Source organism: Pelobates fuscus, chromosome 2, assembly GCF_036172605.1.
Source record: "Pelobates fuscus isolate aPelFus1 chromosome 2, aPelFus1.pri, whole genome shotgun sequence".
NCBI classification, from domain to species: domain Eukaryota; kingdom Metazoa; phylum Chordata; class Amphibia; order Anura; family Pelobatidae; genus Pelobates; species Pelobates fuscus.
The window spans coordinates 71,115,271-71,142,148 of NC_086318.1; positions in this window are offsets into that span (position 1 = coordinate 71,115,271).

Sequence of the window (26,878 nt, forward strand, 5' to 3'; positions counted from 1 at the left end):
ATCAATAATATCATTAACAGAGTTAAAGTGAGACATGTTCGAAATCCAAAGTGGATTCAGACCTTACAAAGTTAGGTTAAAAATAGCCAAACAGCAGCCTCTGTGGGAGAGACATCAGCCTATGTGAGAGATGCAGAGTCAATACCTGATTCAAATGCAGAAAGATAAGTCCTGCACTCACTCCCATCACTGGGCGGCTGCAATGGCTACAGTACACATCAGCCCCAATATATAGTAAAAACCAAAGAAAAACAAGCTACCTGCGCTCTCTCCTTAATCCCTATGTATTTTTAAACAAATGGAGGTTTTTTAGTTACCTCCAATAGCCATGAGAGGATGAGCCCACCTGCCAACGTCAAGGCAGACCCCCCTAGGTGGGTCCTAACTCTTTTTTTTTTTTTGAATTTTTTATTTTTGTTGTGCATATGGGTTACAACAGTGCTTGCATAGCCACAATAGCTGTAACAAGCTCTACGTCACATCAACATGGCTTATATATATCTTGCACATTTTTGTTTTAGTATACTATGACATGCTAGGTTAATTATGCATTGAACTTCGAGTAACAGGATAAGGTACAGTTATGCTTATAATGTGATTTGCAATCTTGTGGTACACCGATAAATGAGGAATAAGATTAGCAAGTTTTACTCGCAGGTTACGGACTGAGGGTGAAGACCCAGAAGAGAATGATATACTATTGTTACATTAGTTTGCAAGTTAAGTAAATGTCGGTCATGACAGGTAGTTTAGGCAGGTCTAAATTGAATGAGCATATAACATTAGAACAAAAGAAACTAGAACCCGCTGAGTTAGCCTGGTGCTGACTATATTTATCATTATGTGTTGCTAGCTAGCTTAAGTCCGGTTAGGTCTCATGTTGGATGGGCCCTTGAACTAACACATATAAAATTAAAATTAAAATAACAGCAGAGCTAGAGAGCTGCTGGGTGCAGTCATGAACGTGGAGCATGCCAGCATGGGTCCCCATTGTACCTTACTGTATGCTTGCTATCATGGGTGTATAGGGGTCCCTGCGTATATGCAGTAAAATCAGCAGAGGTGGAGAAGTAATTAAAAAGCAAATGATAAAATAAAAAGGAGAAAAGAAAGGAGACACAGGCTCTGCTTTACAGAATGTGTGGTAATGCCAGTCACAGTCAACCAATGCCGCTCAGCGGTCTTTTGCCTGGTTCCCGCTGCTCTGCTCTCCTGCCCTGGTGCGTCCAGTCGCAGATTAGGGAGGGTAGGTTGTTACCAGTGTAAGTCCCAGGTAGGAGGTTGTGCTGGTCTGTAGTCAGGGATCCGGCTCTCCATGGCATGTAGAGTTCGATGTAGGGCTGGGGTCTGTATCTTGGCAGTTTTCCCCTCTGTGATGCCGATGGCTTCGCTGGGCTCAGTGTCTTGCGCGCTGGTAGAGCTTTTGCCACAGATGCGTGTTGCCGTGCCCTCTGGAGCTTGCGTGGGGTAGCGTAGAGTTTGGCGGTCGGAAGGGAGCTAATCAGTGGTGCCCTCCCGCTCCGGGCCCGTTGCAGGGCCGGCACCTTGTGGCCGCGGACTCGGGGGCTATTGAAGGCCGAGTCCTTCCCTTTCGGGGTAGGTCTGGAGATCCTGGGGTTGGTGGTGTGCCGCCTACCGCGGATGGGTCTCCGCCTGAGTGGCCGATGCACTGGGGTTGATCCCCTGGTGGCCCTGGGCCCAGATGGGCTGGTGTGGAGTGTCTTGGGCTGTGGTTGCACGGCTTCGCCCGAGGGCAGCCTGGTCCCACTCCAGTCCGAGTCGCCATGTTGGCCCCCCGCTCCCCCGCTCACTAATAGCTGGAGTCGCTTTGCTTTATGTCGGGCCGCAATCTTAGCCCAGAAGGCTTCAAACAGCTTGTCTAGGCGGGTATCAAGGGAGTCGAGTGTGTTGGGGCTCCGTAGTGGAGGCCCAGTTTGTCCACGAGGTTGCTTGTCCGCCATTTTGGTATCGTGGACTGCTTGCAAGTTTGGTGCTGGTAGTGTCCTCTGGGTCTTGCCAGTCGAGGCGTTTGGGACCGGGGTAACCCCCACCGGTCCGAAGGGGGGGGGGGTAGTCGTTTGCTGCGGGTGCTGCTTATGGGTTTGGAGAGCGGCCGCCTCTCCGTTGCCCTGCTTAGTATAGGCCCCAGGCCTCAGCTCGGTCATTCCTGCGTTTTTTCCGGGCATGTGTGGTATCCCCTTGTTCGCCATTGTTCGCAGAGTAAGAAGTGGTGAGTGGGGGGTCAGGTTTGTCGAGTTTGCCCCCGATTTTAGCAAGTAATTTGCCTGAGGCCTGGGAGCTCTCGTTTCATGCGACTGCACTGCTTCCCAGTCAGCGGTGGGTCCTAACTCTAACCATTCACCTTGCTTCCTTGAGCCTCTGGCAAAAATCTCTACTGAGACAGAAAGGGGTATTTTTTTATATACACCCCTATATTTGATTAACCCTTAATAGGGAACACATGGGATGGGCGGCTGCATTGTAACAAGGCTGAGTGATACCTGATTCAAGTTTGCTAGAGTAGACATGTGCAATACGTGTCATTCCGAATGTACCTGCGTACAAATTGTATACCATTTAGACATTCGGATGCTTACGAATGTCCGAAGTGCCGTGGTTCCGAAGTGACGAAGTTCGGTAGTGATTAACCCTTTCCCTGGGTGGCCACCATTCGTATAACTGAACACATTTGGTCCAGTGCATGCCATTTTGTCTCCCGAACACAGGCAGCAGTACGTGGTCGTCGAGTGCATGGAACGCATTTCAACTACACGTTCTCGCGAACGACCGGTTAAGATGGTACTGCTGCTTGTATACTTTCCCGACCAACTATATGACCAACGGGAGATAGCATCTACCCACTGGGGGTAGCATTCACTACCTAAGTGCCTAAGAGCCAGGGGGAGCAATCATCGGTGTCCGTACAGGAACTCCAGAATGAAAACTGGCTGATGCCCTGGAGGAGATGAGATAAGAAATGGGAAAGGAAGGAAGGAAAGAAAGAGAAATAGAGAAAGAGGAAATTGTTTCCTTTCTTTTTTCTTTCTCTCTTTCTTTCTCTGTATATGTAGTTAAATCGGTGGAACGGATTTAGAGTAGGAGGTTACATGGGGATTGGGTTAAGACTCAAACTTCTAATGGGTTTTTCTGACAAACGCACAAGTGACGTTTGTCTGAGAGTGGTGGTCCCTTGGTGAGCTAAACTACCCATTTGGTATTTTTTCTTATTATTATTTATCTTATTTTATTTAAAATGCAAAATTTTCTACTATGCACCCTGCTGGATTTCCTGTGATCCTTGCCATGTTCCACTACTACTCCTGGGAAGTGGAGAGAGAGTCTACAGTTGACCCCCACAATTCAGGGGAGGCACCCTAAAGGCTGTTTGACATTTTCCATCTTGTGAGCTTTCAGTCTTTAAAGTGCACAATACTATTTTTAACTGTTTTGTGCTATGTTGTGTTTCATTCTGATAAAGGTGTTGCCAGTTCTCCATATTTTTTTAATATACATACTTTAAACTATAAAACTTTCTGATTTCGTAATGGGTGGCTTAATGCCCCCGGGAAATGTGACCACCAGTACACCTGAGGTCACATGTCCCTTTTGAGCACTCATTTAGAAGAAATAAATCCCTTTTACTAATGATAGGTCTCGTGATGATAAATCCACAGGCAAGGTTTCCAGCAGGTAAAATAATACAGTAGTATCCCAACGCAATCCCAATAACCTCCCACACATCTCCTCCCCTCCTCTAGCATCATAATCCCCTTATCATGTACATGAATTTCCACAGTTTCTGGATGTACCCCTAAACATAGGGGTACCCCTTTAAGAATGGTATCCCCTGATCTGGGTGAGCAACATACTCAAAAATCACCCAGATCGGACCAGGGGTTCGGGAGTTATGGCAAGGTGCAGTTTTGACCGACCGCTGGGACAAAGTGTCCGAAAACAGTTCCATGTATTTTGGCCCTGCGGTCGGTCACAAACAGGCGAATACAAACAGGTGAATTATTGCTGTTAAGTAGCCTGACGAGGATTCGGATGAATCCCCTAGTTCGTGGGGTTCTTTCTACCGAATGGCGGGTCGTTCGGTAGTTTCCCCACAAAGTATTGGGAGTTTGGAGGTCTCAGCGGTGTTTGCCTAGTCAAGTGTCCGATTTTGGTTCCAGACACTCGACGGCAAAACACCGCTGTTCGGCAGTTTAAGATGGCCGCCGCAACGTGTTCGTATCCCGAATGGCGGCCACCCCGAGAACAAAGACCACACTGTACGAATAGGTAATTACCCGTTTGCAACATTGTTGCAAACGGTAATTGAAGGCACACGTTACACAGGGTGGCCTGGTTGTTCGGTAGTTTCATTCCCTTGTTTTATTCGAATGTTTCTACCGAACAACCAGAGGAATACAGTAGTTCACACACATTAAACTAGCAATATAAACGAATACAATTATTCCCATGCATGTTGTAGGACAGCCCAGTACCATTCCGCTACAGTGATGAACTCAGGAAATGGGGCGAGAAGTGCAGAGGCTGCAGCGGACTTGAGTAGCAATTGGGAGGAGTTGGCAGGCGGTAAAATGTGTATGTTTCTTTTGTGGATCCTTTGGAGATTCATCTGAAGCAGGAGGTGAAGGATAAGTTGTGGAAGGGTGAATTCATGGAGATATTTTAACTCTTCCTATTAAAGGAGTATATTGACGTCAAAGAAGATGTCAAGAGGGACACCAAAAAGGATGAGGAGGAGAAGAGGAAGAGGTATCATAAGATCCCTAAATCTTTTGGGATCTGGCTGAGGGCTTTTTGCATCCTCGCTAGTATCCTAGGAGAAAAAATGCCAGGTCTTTGTTCTTTGCTTTTCAGTTATCTGGATTGCATATGGGAGTCATGCCAGATGTACGGAGGGCTTGAGTGGTAGTAATAGGATGAAAAATTTAGGCAGCAGCTGTCGGCTAACCCGAGGTGGGACTGTCACATCCTGCTCTGTTCTGTGGAGATGTCTGTCCTTGGCTTCTGGTATCCAGTACTCTCTTTACAATTCTTGTTTAGTTTTTCTTGGTTTTTCTGGTTTTCTATTCCATGTCTGGTTTTCTTTATGCTAGGTTTTCTGGGTTCATTCCTGTATTCCGTTCCTGGAATCCCCAGTCTCTTGCATTCCTTTAAATGTTTGATTTTTGTTGCCACACCCATTCCTTTCCCATTTATCCTTTTTGTTTCAGTTGGTTCCTGCAGGAAGCTGTTGCAAGTCATCTGCCCCTTTCTTGCAGGTAAGTGCTGTGTGTTTTTTATTAATTATTTAGTCATGCATATCTAGGCAGTCTAGGAATCCACCGTAATTGGAGGACTTTGCCGCAGTGGTGGGCTGCATACATCTTGGCCATTTATGTATGTCTAAATCTCCAATGTTTATTGCACATATTAGTACTTAGTTATGTCTCCTCTTGTTTTGTCTTGCATCTCTTGCTTGTTTTATTTTGTCTTTTATTCCCAGTTCATGTACAGTCCTGTCCTGCCCTGTTCATGTTTCCCTCATGTCTTGTGTACATGTTCTGGGTTCTGCTTTCTGTCCTGCTCTGGTTCTGGGTTCTCCTAGTTTTATCTGGTTTTCTTGTTGGTGTCTTGTCTTGTTTCTGTACTGGATCCCTATTTGCTGCAGAGTCTCCCTATCCAGTTCCTGGGAGGTCTGCATATCATCAAGCTCCTAGTTCTTGGATCCGCAGAAGCTGCATCAGGGCCTTAGTATGTGGCCGCACAAATGCTGGTGCTCAACACCAGGGGCATGTGGTTACCCTGCACCAGGCCCTGAATGTCCATTTCCACACTGAGACTCCCATCATATCATCAGGCACTAGGGGTCCCGGTCTCTGTACCACCACCTGTGACAGGGACCAGACGGACCTACATTTGTGTGTGAAGCTTATGATGGCGCAAAAGGTGCCTCCCTATTAGCAAGGGGTTGGTGCGGGTGGCCAGTCTGCAGCATCAGCCACATTTCGGAAGGGTGTATGCTGACCCTCTTTAGTGAGCGTCAATGTAAGTTTGGTATGACCTGTCTGTTCAGCCATGAGTGTTCTGGATGCAATGGAGCCCACAGCCTACATAGTTGCTTTAAAAAAAATGAAAAGGGGTGGTGCCGGGGGTCCGCAGTCACGAATCCAGGGCCAGTTACCGCTGGGCACAACTTCGGTGAGGCTAGGTGAGATGTTACCATGGCTAAGATGATACAGTAACAAGGAGGATGCGGAATTGTTAAGGTTGGGTTTCCTGTGGTTTTAATTTTTTATTCCTTTCCAGGAACATGTTGGGGTTTTTCATAATGTCAAGTCCATTTCTGAGTTTCCAGGGGTGGTGCAGGATAAGGTTTTCAAAAGAAGTGTAGTTGGATATGATGGCAGGTCCCTTTTGTGACCCTTCATTGGCTTGGCTGAGGTTGTCCCCGCTGGAGATTGTGCCCAAGAAAGAACTGGGAAAATACCCTTTGATCAATCACCTCTCTTACACGCGGGGGTTGTCAGTCAATGATGACATCGACAGGGAGTTGTGCTTATTGTCCTATACACCATTTGACCAGGTGGTTAAGTTGGTAGGGAGTGCCAGGTGTCACACACTTATGGCTAAGGTGGCTGTGGAAGCAGCTTTCCGCTTGTTGCCAGTTCATTCCGAATGTCACCACTTGCTGCGTCACTACTTGCTGCGTTGCTTTTTTGTGGGGCAGTACTTTGTGGATTTGTGTCTCCCAATGGGCTGTTCTATTTTGTGCTCTTACTTTGAGACATTTAGCATGTTCTTGGAGTGGGTAGTACAACAGGAAGCTGGGAGTCGCTCTGGGGTCCTCTACCTGGATGCCTTTCTGTGCGTGGGCCCTGGGGACTTGTCAATGTGCCTATATCTAATGTGCCAAGTTATTTGGGGTTCCGTTGGGGGAAGATAAGACTTAGGGCCCCATGGACTGTATTTTCCTCTTGGGGCTGGAAATTGACTTGGCACTGGGTGAATGTCGGTTGCCAAGGGATACGTTTGTTGGACTCCGTGTAGCAATGGGGAAGGTGCATCAAGCAATGAAGGTGATGCTATGGACATTGCAATTGTTGCTGGCAAGCTCAACTTCGTGTTTTGGGTGATCCTTATGGAGAGGGTTTTTAGTAGGTATCTCGCGAGCACTACGGCTGGGGTGCGGTCCCCTCATCATTGTCACGGTGCCTGATAAGTGCAGTCACCCCGTCACGCTGCTCGATTGGCACAGCTGACCACATCTGATCGGTGAAGTCACACTAAAGGAGGGAGAGGTTACTCACCTTGCCTCCAGCGTCGCTCCCTCAAAGCTCATAGGACAGAAGCCGGGTCCAGCGTTAGGAAGGATGCCGGGTAGTGCCAGGCGGCGCTAAATGATAGCGTCGCCCACAATGACGTCACCAGTGACATGAATGTGCGTGTGGCATTGCATTTTCATCATGCACGCACGTTCTGGGTTCCAAATGAGCAAATAGCAGGATTTACTGGGTTATTTAATCCAAAACCTGCAGCTGTTCAGTGCCCTGTCGTGGTTTCCATCTTGTTGGTTATCTGAGAGCGCGTTTCTGTTACTGTTATTTGGTTATTGATCTTGGCTTGACTTTCTGTATTTCTAGTATCCGTGACCCTTTGCTTTGTTGATTATATATGTTTCTTTCTGTATTCCTGACCTCGGCTCGTTACTGGTTATTCTTATACATTAAATCTGGCCATTCTAAGACCCAGTAATACTTAGTTACTGTTTTTTATTTACTCCATGTTTGACATAGTTCTGCGTGTTGGGCCATTGGTTCGTCTTGACAATCATTCTTTGTGGGTGACCTCTTCCATGAAGGACAATTTGGCCATTTGGGATGCTTTCCTCAGGGACCTTAGTGGCAAGGTGTTGTTTCGTAAACTGGCAATGTCAGCGGCTGACTTGGAGTTGTTCACCAATGTTTCGGGTAGCAGGGACTTCGGGGGGTATTTTGGAGGTAGGTGGTATGCAGAATCATGGTCGGCAATGTGGTTGGTTAATCCGCTGATGCGCAACTGTTTCTCAAACTTTTTCGCTGGTGGTAGCTCTTTTGTTTTGGGTCACACAGATAACATGGCCATGGTGCTTGCCATTAACAATCTGTCCGCTTCCTTGGTGCCAGTGGTGCATCTTCTGTGTCGGTTAATTTTACTCTGCATGTCCTTCAATATAGTTTTCATCATGCGGTATATACCAGGGTATTTGAGCAATGGGCCTGATGCTCTCTCTCATTTGCAGTGGTCCTGGTTTAAGCTGGTGGTGCATGGGGCATGGGAGACTGGGGAGGCCTGCCCGGATGAGATGTGGTTGCTAAGGCTTGTTTGCTTTGGAGATTTGTGAGGTCTTCCTTGGCCACTGGAACATGATCTTCATATTGTAAGGTTTGTGGGTTGTGGGAGCAGTTGTTGGTTGATCTGCGGGACTTGTTTCTCAGGGTTTCCGTTTGGATGCATTATTATGGTTTACATTCAAATTGTAATAAGGGGCTTGTCACCGGCGGTAGTAGACAGGAAAATGGTGGCGTTGGCATTTTGGTTCTAGTTCCATGGGTTGGGGGACCTACATTTAGTTATTGGCAGGCACTGAAGGGCTTACGAAAGGGTTGTAGGTTGCCAGATGCACGACAACCTGTGTCCATACGATTGTTGGGGGATTTGTTTCTGGTTCTACCTGATATTTGCTATGAAGCAATTCTTTTTCGTGTGGCATTTTGTCTGGTGTTTTGGGGGCATTTTCGATGAGCGAATTGGTTAGCACTAATCGTGAGGGATTGGAGGCATACAGTGGTGTGAGGTTTCGGAGGCTGCAGATAAGGTTGTCTTTCATTTGACCCACTCGGTAAGGGTAAGTATGTAGAGTTGCACGCTTTCCATGGATCCCCTTTTTGCTTGATCAGTGCAATGGAGTGATACTTAGCGACCAATGGGAGAGGGTTCCTTCTTGGTCCATGAAAATGGGTCCACGCTTTCTTGGTCTAAATTGTTTCAGGTTTTTCGTCTGTGTTTGGGGAGATTGGGTTTGTATGACCCTCAACATAGTTTTCAGCACGTAACATGTACCGGGGTATTTGAATAATGTGGCTGACACTATCTTGTTTGCAGTGGTCCTGGTTTTGGCTGGCGGTGCATGAGGTGCGGGAGAACAGGGAGGGCTGTCTAGAGCAGATGTGGTTGCATGGGGGAACAGTTTGGGATGCACTCATTCAGAATTGGGGCCTTTACAGGGGTGACAAGTTTGAGGTTTGGTGAGGACTGTAGCAAACTCCATTCCCTAGTGTTTGGTTGTCCATACCCCCTTGTTCGACCCCCAAATGGACAGTGTGTGGTCCCTCTTTTATATCTCTTCAAACGCCGACCTCCCCTGGCTGTTAACCACAAACCTTCGAACGCCTGGAACTATTTTCGGCCTTGTGTCTCTGTGAACCGGAACAAAGATAGTACCGCTGACCATCGCAATTCTTGACCAACTAGACAAAAAGCAAATCACCAAAGGGAACTGAGCGCTATTTTGGTGCTATTTTGGCGCTATTTTGACAAAGTGGGCGCTCAGGCCACAACTACTGAGTGATCTGACTTTTGTGGGGTTCCTATGTTATTAAAATGTATTTTTATAATAAATTGTATTATTGTATATGTTTTTCTGTATCTCAGAGTTAATTGAGTTATAGTTTTTTTTTACTCAATTATCTCTCAGGAACAGAGGCTCCTGGGAGGAAAACGCTTGAATTTGTTATGTGGAGACCCATGCTAGGGGTCAGTGCATAAAAGTCATGTGTGGCCAAAATAAAATCAGTTGTACTCCCAGAACTGTGTGTCGTCCAGTTACTGGGGAGGAGCTATTCACTTGGATATTTCTTGTTCCTGAGGCACTGAATGCCTGATCTTAGCCAAGTAAGAGTCCTGGTCAGGACTAAGGTTCTGCTACAATGACTTGGTTAAGAGGATTGGATATTATAACAGGTCCCTTTCGTGACCCTCCATTGGCTAGGCTGAGGTTGTCCCCGCTGGGGATAGTGCCCAAGAAGGAACTGGCAAAATATAATTTCCATCACCCTCGGGGGTTGTAAGTCAACGACAAAATCGACAGGGAGTTGCACTTATTCTCCTATATATCATTTGACCAGGCGGTTGAGTTGCTAAGAAGTGCCAGGCATCACACACGTATGGCTAAGGTGGATGTGGAAGTAGCTTTCCGCTCCTACATACGTCTGGGTTAGTATGATGGATCGGTAGGTCCTTGGTGTAACAATCTCTTACCTATCTCCAGCGCTCCCACGTAGTGTGGCACCCGACGCTGACTCTGCCAGATCTGCATGTCCCACACCGCATGATGGAATGATGCCTCTGTTGATGATGCAATGCATACACGCTGATGTCATTTCGTCGATCATGCAGTCCCGCCTCATCTGTACCGGCCCAGAACGTTTTTGGGGGTTTGACCTTAAAGCAAAAGATGCTCCCTTATAAAAAGGGAAGCTTTTTTCTTTATTCTTTGCCCTGTTGTGGTTCCTAGTGTTCTCTAGTGCTACTTGATAATTCTTAGTGATTTCTTGGTATATTGTGAGTTGACTTGGCTATTGACTCTTCTGTTCTCTGGTTTACCGACTCGGCTTGTATCCTGACTTTTCTCCTTTCTGGTATTCTGACTCAGCTATTCCTGTATTGCTCTACTGATCTCTGGTATCCTGGCTGTTTCCTGACTACTCTTTTCTGTCTACGTTAAACCCGACCATTCTAAGATTCGGTAATACGTTCTTTGTTTTTCTGTAGGTTTACATACTGCGTGTTGGGTTTTTATGCAACAGTGATACTGGGTTAAAGTCTCTCACTTACATTCCATTCCTGTTTCCTTAGGACATGTTGCCTGGATCATTGGTCATTCATACATCTTTCAGGCAAAGAGGAGACCCGCAGCTTGTTTTAAGGTCAGCAGGAAGGCTTTCAGGAGGACCAGTTGGAGTTAAAGTGGTTTAGTTACTGGGGGTTCTGGGGAGATCTGTGTTATTTTGCATACTGGGTTAATGATCTGGGGCTTGTCCCACAGTGGGAGCTGGTTAGATGGATAAAGCAGGGTTTTATTGCCTGCAAATATTCTGATATTCAGAAGTTGAATATACAGAGAAAAGAGGGAATACGACAAAAGGGGATAGCTCTGAAACTGGAGAAAAAGGGATTCACCAAAACCTTTAGGAGAAATCCAAAATACACTATATAGTATAGTGTGGGGTATCCTGGAGCTAGTTAGTAAATTGGGTGAATACTAGGTATTTTCTTATTTTTTAGTGGTTTATAGCTATATTTTCTTATATTGCTTTTTAGCAACCAGTTCCGTATGCTTTATTACATGTGGACATGATCTTTTATCCTTATAAAAGTACATAATTTGGCACTGGTACCATTCACCCTGTGTTGCTTCTACAATCAGGGTTAGGGATACCTGCACCATACATATTCATTCTATTTGGACATTGAAGTGTTATTTAACGTTTTTAATATCCTTCTGTTTTTATATCACCTACTAAACTAGTATTCATCCAATTTACTAACTAGCTCCTGGATACCCGACACTATTCTATATAGTGTATTTTGCAGGGTGTTATGACCATTTGGTCAGAGATTGTTCATTGACTTTAGTGGTGGCATGTGCAGAACATGGATGCGATTGCACGCTGTCGGTGGAAGGTGAATAGTTTAATAGCCAGCTTTGTTCGGAAGCCATGAGGGGTAGTCGTCAGGTATAGGGAGTTGGAGGACAAGTTACCTGGGTATTTTTTGTCAGGACGGGGTACAACTCTCCGAGGTGGGTTGGGATTTATAAAATCAGTGTTATCAGGCAGGGCTGAGTAAGGTGTTGTTTTTATGGTGTGGAGGAGCTCAGACAGCTAAGGGATCAAGGTCCTTTTACGACTACCAACGTTCTTTCTTTGTCTGCATTACTGGCCCAGTTCAACTACCAAGCCGACTGGAATATGCTGGATACAGAACTGTTTTTTAGCCACTTTGCGGGCCTGAAGACACCAGCGTGTGCCGTCTGTTCATCCACCACCCACACAGAAAATTGATGCCGTAACACCCCAGAAGTGAGTGCTTTCTACCCCAACCCGACTCCCTCAGGGAGACTAGACAGGGTTCTTAAAGACAAATTGGGAAGGTATATTGTGTTTTTAGGAAAATCACAAATCTGTAACAACTTCAATGCTGGCACTTGTGGGTACAGTGCCTGCAGACTGTTACATGTGTGCTCACTGTGTTTTCTGGCTCATTCCAAGACGATGTGCCCTAATAAATTATACCCTAAGCCTTATCTATTGTCTCTCAATGTCTCACTGCTACAAGAATTATTGGGTAACCACCCCTCTCAACATCTTGAGAATTTCTGGTGTCTGGGTTTACAGTAGAGTTTTACATGGGGATCATTTATATGCCGTCATTCGAATGTAACAACTTGCAGACGGCCCTTGCTAATACAGACACTATTAATGAACTGCTCCAGAAGGAAATAGACTAGAGGTTTTTACTATGTCCATTAGACTCTCCACCCTTTTTAGTATGGAGAATTAACCACATAGGTATGGTTACTGGGAAATCCTCTAATAAGCAAAGGTTGAACATCAACCTCTCTGTTCCCCATGCTATGACAACACCTAGTCTTAACTTGCTCATTCCATTGGAGGAATCCTCAATACGCTACTGTAGAAAATGCCATAAATGCTATCCTGTCAGCAGGTGTAGGAGCTTGGCTTAGCAAAATGGACATAGTAAACGCATTCAAGCTACTCCCCATTTACCCTTTCCTGTGGCAACTACATAGTGTTAAATGGCAAGGGTCATACTATTTCTTCACACAGCTCACTTTTGGTTCAAAGAGCAGTCCGAGGAACTGGATATGTTCGCGGAAATGTTGTGTTGGATGCTGCTTAACATCTGTAGATGCCCCACTGTGATTAATTACCTTGACGATTTTCTGACTGTAGAAAGTAACCTGCTTCCACCCAGTAGCCTCCAGGCTACTATACATTTGTTTGAATGCTTGGATGTTCCGGTTTCAATTTTCTGGGGGTACTTCTGGACTCATTTGCAAGCCAACTTCCCCACGGAGAAAATTGAGCGCATCCTCTCATGTATTGACCAGTACCTTAAAGTGGGTTCTTGCAATAGGATAGGAACTCCAATCACTGTTGGGTTCACTAAATTTTGCCATGAAGATTATTCCGCAAGGGCGGGCATTCATATTCTGATTATTTTGTCTTTTTCCCAATTTCAGTCGGATTCCTCCCGCATTGCTCTAGATTTGCATGCCACCGCACATTTACACATGTGGAGGGAATTCTTGCTTAATTGGAATGGAAAAAGCATATTCATTCCGGTTTTGACTGACAAGTCTTTTTCGATCATGACAGATGCTGCTGCGACATCTGGTTTTTCTGCAATTTTTGTCAACGACTGGATGTGGGGTAACTGGACTGAGATTTAAGATATCCCGGAGTTCACCAACACCTCAGCTTTATTTAGGCTTTACCCGATTGTGGCTGCTGTAGTCAAATGGGGCACTTGCTGGTTGGGTAATACGGTGCGGTGCTTTTCTGACAACATGGCGACTTGCCATATTGTTAACAAGGGATGCTCGTAATTCCTGGTCATCCTGCGATTCATGAGGAAACTGACATGGCTAGCGTCTGGGCACAGTTTTTTCTTGACATGCGTACATATTCCTGGAGTCCTGAAAATCGCAGTTGATCATTTATCTCAAGCTCGATTTCAGGAGTTCCAGGTGGCACTACCAATAGCAGCCCTGATACCTACCTCGGCACCAGGGTGGCAGGACATGGTTAATAGATAATCTACTTACACATGGGCGTCACCTCTCTTAACTAGGTCTTTCTGATAACACAAGGAAATCGTATGATATGGCTTTTCATATTTTCAACATATTTTTGCTTGAGTTCCACATTATTGACAAATTCTCTATGCAAACTTTGATTGCTTTCATTTCCATTTACCAACTTCACCTAAAGCTATCCTTCAACACTTTAAAATTATATATTACCGGTATTCAACACCACATCCTCACCACATGGCCTAATAAACAATGCTTCCTTTCAGCTTACCAGGTTAAAGCTATATTAAAAGGTATCAAGGACTCTACACCTACTCCCACACCTTCTAGACTACCCATCCACGATCATCTGTTCCAGTCACTTTCAGACCTCCTAGATGCCTCACCATTTGAAACACAGACAAATCCCGTCATTAAAACTGCCATCTATTTAGCATTCTACGTGTTTCTCCGGCCTAGATAATTCACCACCTCTAACACTAGCTCCCTAAACTTCACCACAGGAGGAATTCTGATAAAATCACACAACCTCTACCTACTTTCACTAAACCGTACAAAAACTGGTGGAAGGGGGCACAATCACGTTTTACCCCACAAGAAATAAAAGGTCCCCCGTGAAAGTTTTTGACCATTACCTTTCTTCCATTCAAAGGGCAACAAATCAACCACTTCTAGCTTTACACGAAAAAACACTCACTACTAGTAGGTTCATGCTCTATGTTAGAATGTTATTGGTAATATTAGGCTTTAATATGGCAAAGTACCCGGGTCATTCATTCAGTATAGGAGCCGTTGCCACGGCATCCAAGAGGAATATTCTGCCACATTATCAAAACGTTAGGTCAGTGCCCTCTTTTATTTCAGGCCTACCGCATCGTCGGATCCGGCACACCAGAACTGACTTTAACCATTCCCTGTATGCATTTATGTCTCTAACTCTATGGCTTTTGATGCCCTGAACACAAATGGAAGGCTGGGCCTGAAGTTGTGGGAGGGGCTTGGTTTCCCTTCTTAAGGAGCACCAGCCCCTTCCTCACTACCATCTCAGGTCTAGCGATTTGCCCCCCCACCACTCCCTTTTTCTAATATCTTTATATAAGGTAGGCCCTCTTTTATTTCAGGCCTGCCGCATTGTCGGTTCCAGCACACACTAATATATATATATATATATATATATATATATATATATATATATATATATATATATATATATACACATACACACCAACAAATCCTGCACTCCACCCAAATTAGGTAATGTAGTGCCCGGTGCTTAATCCAGACAAAAATTATAAAAGGGGTGAAAATGGAAAGCACTCCAAGGACTTCGTTAAAAAGTAACTTTTATTCGATTCCAAAATAAAAATGGTCAAAGTTTCAGCTTGATATTCTCAAGCTTTACTCAGGACACACTGTACAAAAAGCATAAAACATAACGCTTACTTACCCCCACCTGTGTAGCATTCGACTCCCAGGGCGACCGGAACGAGACTGCCGCGGGCTGATGACGTAAGTCCAAAGCAACGTGGTGTCGCGCTCAATGACGCGACCCAGAGTCGTTGCCATGGTTACCTACATATACAAATAATAAAAAACGTTTAAAAACAATCCTATAAGTTATAACATGATGATAGCTGCAAACATAGTGTTGATAGGAGTACTGAGTGGGCATATATATACTTTGATGCCAAATTAAACTTAGATATCAATGATATGTTCTGCATGAGTTTAGCCACGATCAGATCATCAAGGGAAACTCACAATGCTTGTAAATAATGGCCATAAAGCTACTAAAGCTACTCCATACCGGTAAAGAGGACTTCCACTCCCATAATTCACATCATACAGTTTTAGGAAAAACGCTGATTTATGAGACATTATATCTTAATAATAAAGCAGTAACAATCCTATTCTAACCCAAAGACGAACTTGAATAAAAAATTTAGATTATACATCTTCATACCATGAATTATCCTGAACTTTCGCTCACATACTAAGGCAACACCATTTAAGTACTGGAACTATGCTAACACAATACTGAAAGCCGATCACACTCAATGATCTAATCAAAAAAGGCAATTATAGCTATAACAAAAATAGGGAAAAAGGACACATACACACTGCATACACTACACATACACACACATCATACACACTATACACATACACACTGCATACACTACACAGACAAAGCATACACACACTGCATATACACTATACACACACACTGCATACACACTATACATACACACAGCATACACACTACATACACACACAAATGCTGCATACACACTATACACACACGCATTCACACTATACACACTGCATAAACACTATACAAAAACACTGCATACACACTATACACACACAAATGCTGCATACACACTATACACACACACTGCATACACACTATACACACACACTGCATACACACTATACACACACACTGCATACACACTATACACACATATCATACACACTACACACACATCACACACACACACTGCATACACTACAAACACACTGCATACACTACACACACTGCATACATTATACATACAAACTGCATACACTATACACAAACACATACACTCCATATATTACTCAAACACATACACTACACAAACACACACTTCATACAATAAACACACACACTCTTCTACCTGTGTGTCTGTGTATCTGTATGTGTGTCTGTATATGTGTATCTGTGTTTGTATATGTGTGTCAGTGTATCTTTGTGTGTGTCTGTGCCTACGTGTCTCTGTACATGTTTGTCAGTGTGTGACTGTAAGTGTGTGTGTATCTATATGTGTGTTTGTATCTGTGTCTATATCTGTATTTCTGTCAGTGTTTGTCTGTATTTGTGCATGACTGTGTTTTTTATGTATCTGCATTTGTATACCTATGTGTCTGTGTATCTGTATGTGCCAGTGTGTGCATATGTGTGACTATGTATCTGCATGTGTGCCAGTGTATGTATATTTGAGTATATGTGCATACATCTCAGCATTTCGCCAACACTACACACACATACACCCCTGCATCCAAATATATAAACACAACATAAAAACACCACAAATTAAAAAAACACACTACACAAAAATGCACACCTGCATTCAAATGCCAAGGCTACATGCAGACGCACCCGTTCATTCACTCACACATATGTCATTCAAAAACATGCTTACATTCAAACACACAAACAAATGCTCAATTTACACAAAATGCATACACTAGTAAACACACACACACACACTCTGCATTCACTACACTGACACACTGCATCTACCACACTAACACACACTCTGCATTCACTACACTAACACAATGCATCCACTACACTAACTCTCTGCATTCACTACACTAACACACACACACACTGCATTCACTACACTAACACACTGCATTCACTACACTGACACATTGCATCCACTACACTGACACACTGCATCCACTACACTGACACACACTCTGCATCAACTACACTAACACGCTGCATCCACTACACTAACACGCTGCATTCACTACACTGACACATTGCATCCACTACACTGACACACTGCATCCACTACACTAACACTCCGCATTCACTACACTGACACACACTCTGCATCCACTACATTAACACACTGCATCCACTAAACACACACTCTGCATTCACTACACTGACACACACTCTGCATTCACTGCACTGACACACACTCTGCATTCACTGCACTGACACACACTCTGCATTCACTGCACTAGCACACACTCTGCATTAACATCACTGACACACACTCTGCATTAACAACACTGACACACACTCTGCATTAACAACACTGATACACACTCTGCATTCACTGCACTGACACACACTCTGCATTCACTGCACTAACAAACACTCTGCATTAACAACACTGACACACACTCTGCATTAACAACACTGACACACACTCTGCATTCACTACACTAATATACTGCATCCACTACACTAACACTCTGTATTCACTACACTGACACACACTCTGCATTCACTACACTAACACACACTCTGCATTCACTACACTAACACACACTCTGCATTCACTATACACACTGCATCCGCTACACAAACATCCTGTATTCACAGTACACACACACACTACATCCACCACACATTCAAACACTCTGCATTCACTATACAGAGACATTGCATCTAATACACACACTACATCCACTACAGACACTGCATCCACTAAACACATTGCATCTAGTACACACAAACACTACATCCACTACACAAACACACACTACATCCAGTTCTCAAACACACACTACATCCACTATACACACATTCTGCATTCACTGCACAAACAGTATCTAATACACACAAACACTACATCCATTACACACATTCTAATTCACTTCCACTATACACACCACATTCAGTCCTGCATCGCTGTCAGCGGACTAGGTAGGAGTCCTGTGGGCGGACTCATGGGCGGGCCAGGGAGGTGAGGGGGCGGGCCAGGGGGGATAAAAGGGGGTGGGTATGCCAAGGGTGGGGGCCCAGACCTTGTACTTTGTTAGGGGCCCCAACATTTCTGGTGGGAGCCCTGCCCAGGTCATTTCACTTTTTTTTAAATGTAATATTTTTGTTTTAAGTATTTTGTTGTGCCTGATACACTGAAAAAGTGAAGTTTGTCCTGTGTATTTTCTATAGAAATGATTTGCTACATGCAGATTTTTTAATTTTTTATATCAGTAAATGCTATGATGTGCTCGGTATTATTGGTGATAAATGTTACTAGCAAACAGATGTTAAAGGCAGGGGTTATGGTCATATTTGTATCAGTAATTTGTAGCCTCTAACATCTACAGACTGTTGTTAATAATAGCTTATAGCAATTATTTACCAACAACACTAGAAATTAACTGTTTTGAGGTAAAATAACTTGTTATTCAGGAAAAAAAAACAGTACATTGTTTTTCTTGTGTACTTTTGATATACTGTTACACATTCCTGTGTTACTAGAGATTCCTGTGTGTCTACATGCTAATCTATAGTACAATGATTATGTTGGGATCACTGTTTAGTAGACGAAGCCCATGATGCAGAAAAACGCTAAAAAGAAGATAAACCAGATTCGCAGTACAGAAGGGTCAAATGGAGAATAGTCAGGAAAGCTAAAAGGTAAGAACAGGCAGCACAGGTTCAGAAGCGATAACTCAGGCAAGGGTTAATAGCAGGATACAGCAGAGTAGTCACTGAAGGTCTTAACACAACAGAAGCACAGTATAAATTAGCAATCAAGACCCTCTTCACCCTTTTCACCTCTTCTATCTGTTAAAGGCTTGGTTGCATGACATTAAAGGAAAATGTTAGTGTTAGTGCCATTTGTTGACATTTTGTTTGTTGACAGCTTTTCAGATGTCATGCTCATATAATATATCATTTTTTTTTTTTAACATATTGCACATTTATATTTTTATTGCAAAATATGTCTGGGTTGAAATATTTTTTTTTAAACAAACGGCTTAGCCAAAGTGTTTGAAAGATTGACAGCAGGTCTCTAGGAGGGACATGAGGCCTCATCAAGTGTGAGGCCTTAGGCAATGGCCTAATTAAGGAACTGCCTCTATTTGTTCTAAAATGGAAACTAGTGGAACAGGCAAATTACGTTGTTATTCCTTTTCTTTTATATTTTTGCACCACTTTTTAGAACAGAAACCCTTTTATAAATCCCCCCACTAGAATGTGGTAAGTCTGTCGGTTTACCTTTTGATTTGTACCTGTAGACTACAGTATGTGGGGCAAACCTCGAGGTCTGTATAATAAATATTTAAAGAGCATAGTTTAGATTTGGTCCCACCAGAATGGGATATTGCAAGAAGAAAAAAAAGGTTGTTAACTGCACAGACTAATTGGATTTTAGAGTTAGGCTCTTTGTGATGTGGTCTTTACTGGATTTTTTTATTGGATTTTTCTTTCTTATAAATCATTTCTTAGTAATCATTTCACATCATGTATTATATATCATTATTGTGTTTCATGTAATATTTGTTATAGTCTAATGTAATAATTTTGCAATGATGTTTGTAATTCTTAATATCACCTAGATCAGGGGTAGGCAACCTACGGCACTAGTGCCATGCACGGCACTCGAGGTGTCTTTGCCCGGCACTCAAGGCTGCTAGAGCCAAACAGGCTCTGGCCTATCAGGAGTCCCAGTAAAACTTCAGATATCTGCTAATCCGAAAAGGTGGTGAAGAACAATCCTCAATGTATGCATTGCAGCACGTAGAGGTAGTGATCTCAGAGCACTTCCTCCCAGCACTTGTGAATAGGAATCCACACTGTAGTAGAGCAGCCTGCAGCTGCTGTTGCAGCTCCTGTCCTTGACCTGTACCTGGCCAGCCTGGTCCCCACTGGAACCCAGGGAAGCCACCCACACTGCTAGATATACACAGAAATGCAGAATAACCCTCCCCTCATACAAATAATACGGACAGCCCACACACAAACATACACACAATCCGCACAAAATTGTGAAAACGAAACACCACTAACAATCCAGATACATGCACACAACCCCACATGCAATACCACAAACAGCCCCCACACACTACCAAACACACACTGTGACATATCCATCCACACAGACACACAATTGCACAAGCGCCCCCCATACACAGCCCACATTCATATGTATCATACACAATACCATAAACTACTCATGAACATAAACAATATAATAGCTCATATACACAGGGCTGTCTTTAACGCGGGGCAAACTGGGCAGCCCTGCTGGCCTCAACTATTTCTAACCCTCTGGCCGTAATTTGCACACTAAGGAGGCCCACCGGGTGGCCCATGCACAAAGGACCACGTGGTGGGCTTCTGTCAGCAGGGGCCCGGTCGCACGCTGAGGCGCTTTAATTTCTGGTGTCTGGGTTTACAGTAGAGTTTTACATGGGGATCATTTATATGCCGTCAATCGAATGTAACAACTTGCAGACGGCCCTTGCTAATACAGACACTATTAATGAACTGCTCCAGAAGGAAATAGACTAGAGGTTTTTACTATGTCCATTAGACTCTCCACCCTTTTTAGTATGGAGAATTAACCACATAGGTATGGTTACTGGGAAATCCTCTAATAAGCAAAGGTTGAACATCAACCTCTCTGTTCCCCATGCTATGACAACACCTAGTCTTAACTTGCTCATTCCATTGGAGGAATCCTCAATACGCTACTGTAGAAAATGCCATAAATGCTATCCTGTCAGCAGGTGTAGGAGCTTGGCTTAGCAAAATGGACATAGTAAACGCATTCAAGCTACTCCCCATTTACCCTTTCCTGTGGCAACTACATAGTGTTAAATGGCAAGGGTCATACTATTTCTTCACACAGCTCACTTTTGGTTCAAAGAGCAGTCCGAGGAACTGGATATGTTCGCGGAAATGTTGTGTTGGATGCTGCTTAACATCTGTAGATGCCCCACTGTGATTAATTACCTTGACGATTTTCTGACTGTAGAAAGTAACCTGCTTCCACCCAGTAGCCTCCAGGCTACTATACATTTGTTTGAATGCTTGGATGTTCCGGTTTCAATTTTCTGGGGGTACTTCTGGACTCATTTGCAAGCCAACTTCCCCACGGAGAAAATTGAGCGCATCCTCTCATGTATTGACCAGTACCTTAAAGTGGGTTCTTGCAATAGGATAGGAACTCCAATCACTGTTGGGTTCACTAAATTTTGCCATGAAGATTATTCCGCAAGGGCGGGCATTCATATTCTGATTATTTTGTCTTTTTCCCAATTTCAGTCGGATTCCTCCCGCATTGCTCTAGATTTGCATGCCACCGCACATTTACACATGTGGAGGGAATTCTTGCTTAATTGGAATGGAAAAAGCATATTTATTCCGGTTTTGACTGACAAGTCTTTTTCGATCATGACAGATGCTGCTGCGACATCTGGTTTTTCTGCAATTTTTGTCAACGACTGGATGAGGGGTAACTGGACTGAGATTTAAGATATCCCGGAGTTCACCAACACCTCAGCTTTATTTAGGCTTTACCCGATTGTGGCTGCTGTAGTCAAATGGGGCACTTGCTGGTTGGGTAATACGGTGCGGTGCTTTTCTGACAACATGGCGACTTGCCATATTGTTAACAAGGGATGCTCGTAATTCCTGGTCATCCTGCGATTCATGAGGAAACTGACATGGCTAGCGTCTGGGCACAGTTTTTTCTTGACATGCGTACATATTCCTGGAGTCCTGAAAATCGCAGTTGATCATTTATCTCAAGCTCGATTTCAGGAGTTCCAGGTGGCACTACCAATAGCAGCCCTGATACCTACCTCGGCACCAGGGTGGCAGGGCATGGTTAATAGATAATCTACTTACACATGGGCGTCACCTCTCTTAACTAGGTCTTTCTGATAACACAAGGAAATCGTATGATATGGCTTTTCATATTTTCAACATATTTTTGCTTGAGTTCCACATTATTGACAAATTCTCTATGCAAACTTTGATTGCTTTCATTTCCATTTACCAACTTCACCTAAAGCTATCCTTCAACACTTTAAAATTATATATTACCGGTATTCAACACCACATCCTCACCACATGGCCTAATAAACAATGCTTCCTTTCAGCTTACCAGGTTAAAGCTATATTAAAAGGTATCAAGGACTCTACACCTACTCCCACACCTTCTAGACTACCCATCCACGATCATCTGTTCCAGTCACTTTCAGACCTCCTAGATGCCTCACCATTTGAAACACAGACAAATCCCGTCATTAAAACTGCCATCTATTTAGCATTCTACGTGTTTCTCCGGCCTAGATAATTCACCACCTCTAACACTAGCTCCCTAAACTTCACCACAGGAGGAATTCTGATAAAATCACACGACCTCTACCTACTTTCACTAAACCGTACAAAAACTGGTGGAAGGGGGCACAATCACGTTTTACCCCACAAGAAATAAAAGGTCCCCCGTGAAAGTTTTTGACCATTACCTTTCTTCCATTCAAAGGGCAACAAATCAACCACTTCTAGCTTTACACGAAAAAACACTCACTACTAGTAGGTTCATGCTCTATGTTAGAATGTTATTGGTAATATTAGGCTTTAATATGGCAAAGTACCCGGGTCATTCATTCAGTATAGGAGCCGTTGCCACGGCATCCAAGAGGAATATTCTGCCACATTATCAAAACGTTAGGTCAGTGGAAGTCCACTGCCTACACCAGATACATACCTCAATCAGTACAAGAGGTACGCCTAGCTTTCCGGAATATGGTTATGTGATGTATTTATGTTGTATTTGTAGGCTGAATAAATTTTGTTATGATATCTCTTTTTTGCCCTCTTTTATTTCAGGCCTACCGCATCGTCGGATCCGGCACACCAGAACTGACTTTAACCATTCCCTGTATGCTTTTATGTCTCTAACTCTATGGCTTTTGATGCCCTGAACACAAATGGAAGGCTGGGCCTGAAGTTGTGGGAGGGGCTTGGTTTCCCTTCTTAAGGAGCACCAGCCCCTTCCTCACTACCATCTCAGGTCTAGCGATTTGCCCCCCCACCACTCCCTTTTTCTAATATCTTTATATAAGGTAGGCCCTCTTTTATTTCAGGCCTGCCGCATTGTCGGTTCCAGCACACACTAATATATATATATATATATATATATATATATATATACATATATATATATATATATATATATACACATACACACCAACAAATCCTGCACTCCACCCAAATTAGGTAATGTAGTGCCCGCTGCTTAATCCAGACAAAAATTATAAAAGGGGTGAAAATGGAAAGCACTCCAAGGACTTCGTTAAAAAGTAACTTTTATTCGATTCCAAAATAAAAATGGTCAAAGTTTCAGCTTGATATTCTCAAGCTTTACTCAGGACACACTGTACAAAAAGCATAAAACATAACGCTTACTTACCCCCACCTGTGTAGCATTCGACTCCCAGGGCGACCGGAACGAGACTGCCGCGGGCTGATGACGTAAGTCCAAAGCAACGTGGTGTCGCGCTCAATGACGCGACCCAGAGTCGTTGCCATGGTTACCTACATATACAAATAATAAAAAACGTTTAAAAACAATCCTATAAGTTATAACATGATGATAGCTGCAAACATAGTGTTGATAGGAGTACTGAGTGGGCATATATATACTTTGATGCCAAATTAAACTTAGATATCAATGATATGTTCTGCATGAGTTTAGCCACGATCAGATCATCAAGGGAAACTCACAATGCTTGTAAATAATGGCCATAAAGCTACTAAAGCTACTCCATACCGGTAAAGAGGACTTCCACTCCCATAATTCACATCATACAGTTTTAGGAAAAACGCTGATTTATGAGACATTATATCTTAATAATAAAGCAGTAACAATCCTATTCTAACCCAAAGACGAACTTGAATAAAAAATTTAGATTATACATCTTCATACCATGAATTATCCTGAACTTTCGCTCACATACTAAGGCAACACCATTTAAGTACTGGAACTATGCTAACACAATACTGAAAGCCGATCACACTCAATGATCTAATCAAAAAAGGCAATTATGGCTATAACAAAAATAGGGAAAAAGGACACATACACACTGCATACACTACACATACACACACATCATACACACTATACACATACACACTGCATACACTACACAGACAAAGCATACACACACTGCATATACACTATACACACACACTGCATACACACTATACATACACACAGCATACACACTACATACACACACAAATGCTGCATACACACTATACACACACGCATTCACACTATACACACTGCATAAACACTATACAAAAACACTGCATACACACTATACACACACAAATGTTGCATACTCACTATACACACACACACTGCATACACACTATACACACACACTGCATACACACTATACACACACACTGCATACACACTATACACACATATCATACACACTACACACACATCACACACACACACACTGCATACACTACAAACACACTGCATACACTACACACACTGCATACATTATACATACAAACTGCATACACTATACACAAACACATACACTCCATATATTACTCAAACACATACACTACACAAACACACACTTCATACAATAAACACACACACTCTTCTACCTGTGTGTCTGTGTATCTGTATGTGTGTCTGTATATGTGTATCTGTGTTTGTATATGTGTGTCAGTGTATCTTTGTGTGTGTCTGTGCCTACGTGTCTCTGTACATGTTTGTCAGTGTGTGACTGTAAGTGTGTGTGTATCTATATGTGTGTTTGTATCTGTGTCTATATCTGTATTTCTGTCAGTGTTTGTCTGTATTTGTGCATGACTGTGTTTTGTATGTATCTGCATTTGTATACCTATGTGTCTGTGTATCTGTATGTGCCAGTGTGTGCATATGTGTGACTATGTATCTGCATGTGTGCCAGTGTATGTATATTTGAGTATATGTGCATACATCTCAGCATTTCGCCAACACTACACACAAATACACCCCTGCATCCAAATATATAAACACAACATAAAAACACCACAAATTAAAAAAACACACTACACAAAAATGCACACCTGCATTCAAATGCCAAGGCTACATGCAGACGCACCCGTTCATTCACTCACACATATGTCATTCAAAAACATGCTTACATTCAAACACACAAACAAATGCTCAATTTACACAACATGCATACACTAGTAAACACACACACACACACTCTGCATTCACTACACTGACACACTGCATCTACCACACTAACACACACTCTGCATTCACTACACTAACACAATGCATCCACTACACTAACTCTCTGCATTCACTACACTAACACACACACACTGCATTCACTACACTAACACACTGCATTCACTACACTGACACATTGCATCCCCTACACTGACACACTGCATCCACTACACTGACACACACTCTGCATCAACTACACTAACACACTGCATCCACTACACTAACACGCTGCATTCACTACACTGACACATTGCATCCACTACACTGACACACTGCATCCACTACACTAACACTCCGCATTCACTACACTGACACACACTCTGCATCCACTACATTAACACACTGCATCCACTAAACACACACTCTGCATTCACTACACTGACACACACTCTGCATTCACTGCACTGACACACACTCTGCATTCACTGCACTGACACACACTCTGCATTCACTGCACTAGCACACACTCTGCATTAACATCACTGACACACACTCTGCATTAACAACACTGACACACACTCTGCATTAACAACACTGATACACAATCTGCATTCACTGCACTGACACACACTCTGCATTCACTGCACTAACACACACTCTGCATTAACAACACTGACACACACTCTGCATTAACAACACTGACACACACTCTGCATTCACTACACTAATATACTGCATCCACTACACTAACACTCTGTATTCACTACACTGACACACACTCTGCATTCACTACACTAACACACACTCTGCATTCACTACACTAACACACACTCTGCATTCACTATACACACTGCATCCGCTACACAAACATCCTGTATTCACAGTACACACACACACTACATCCACCACACATTCAAACACTCTGCATTCACTATACAGAGACATTGCATCTAATACACACACTACATCCACTACAGACACTGCATCCACTAAACACATTGCATCTAGTACACACAAACACTACATCCACTACACAAACACACACTACATCCAGTTCTCAAACACACACTACATCCACTATACACACATTCTGCATTCACTGCACAAACAGTATCTAATACACACAAACACTACATCCATTACACACATTCTAATTCACTTCCACTATACACACCACATTCAGTCCTGCATCGCTGTCAGCGGACTAGGTAGGAGTCCTGTGGGCGGACTCATGGGCGGGCCAGGGAGGTGAGGGGGCGGGCCAGGGGGGATAAAGGGG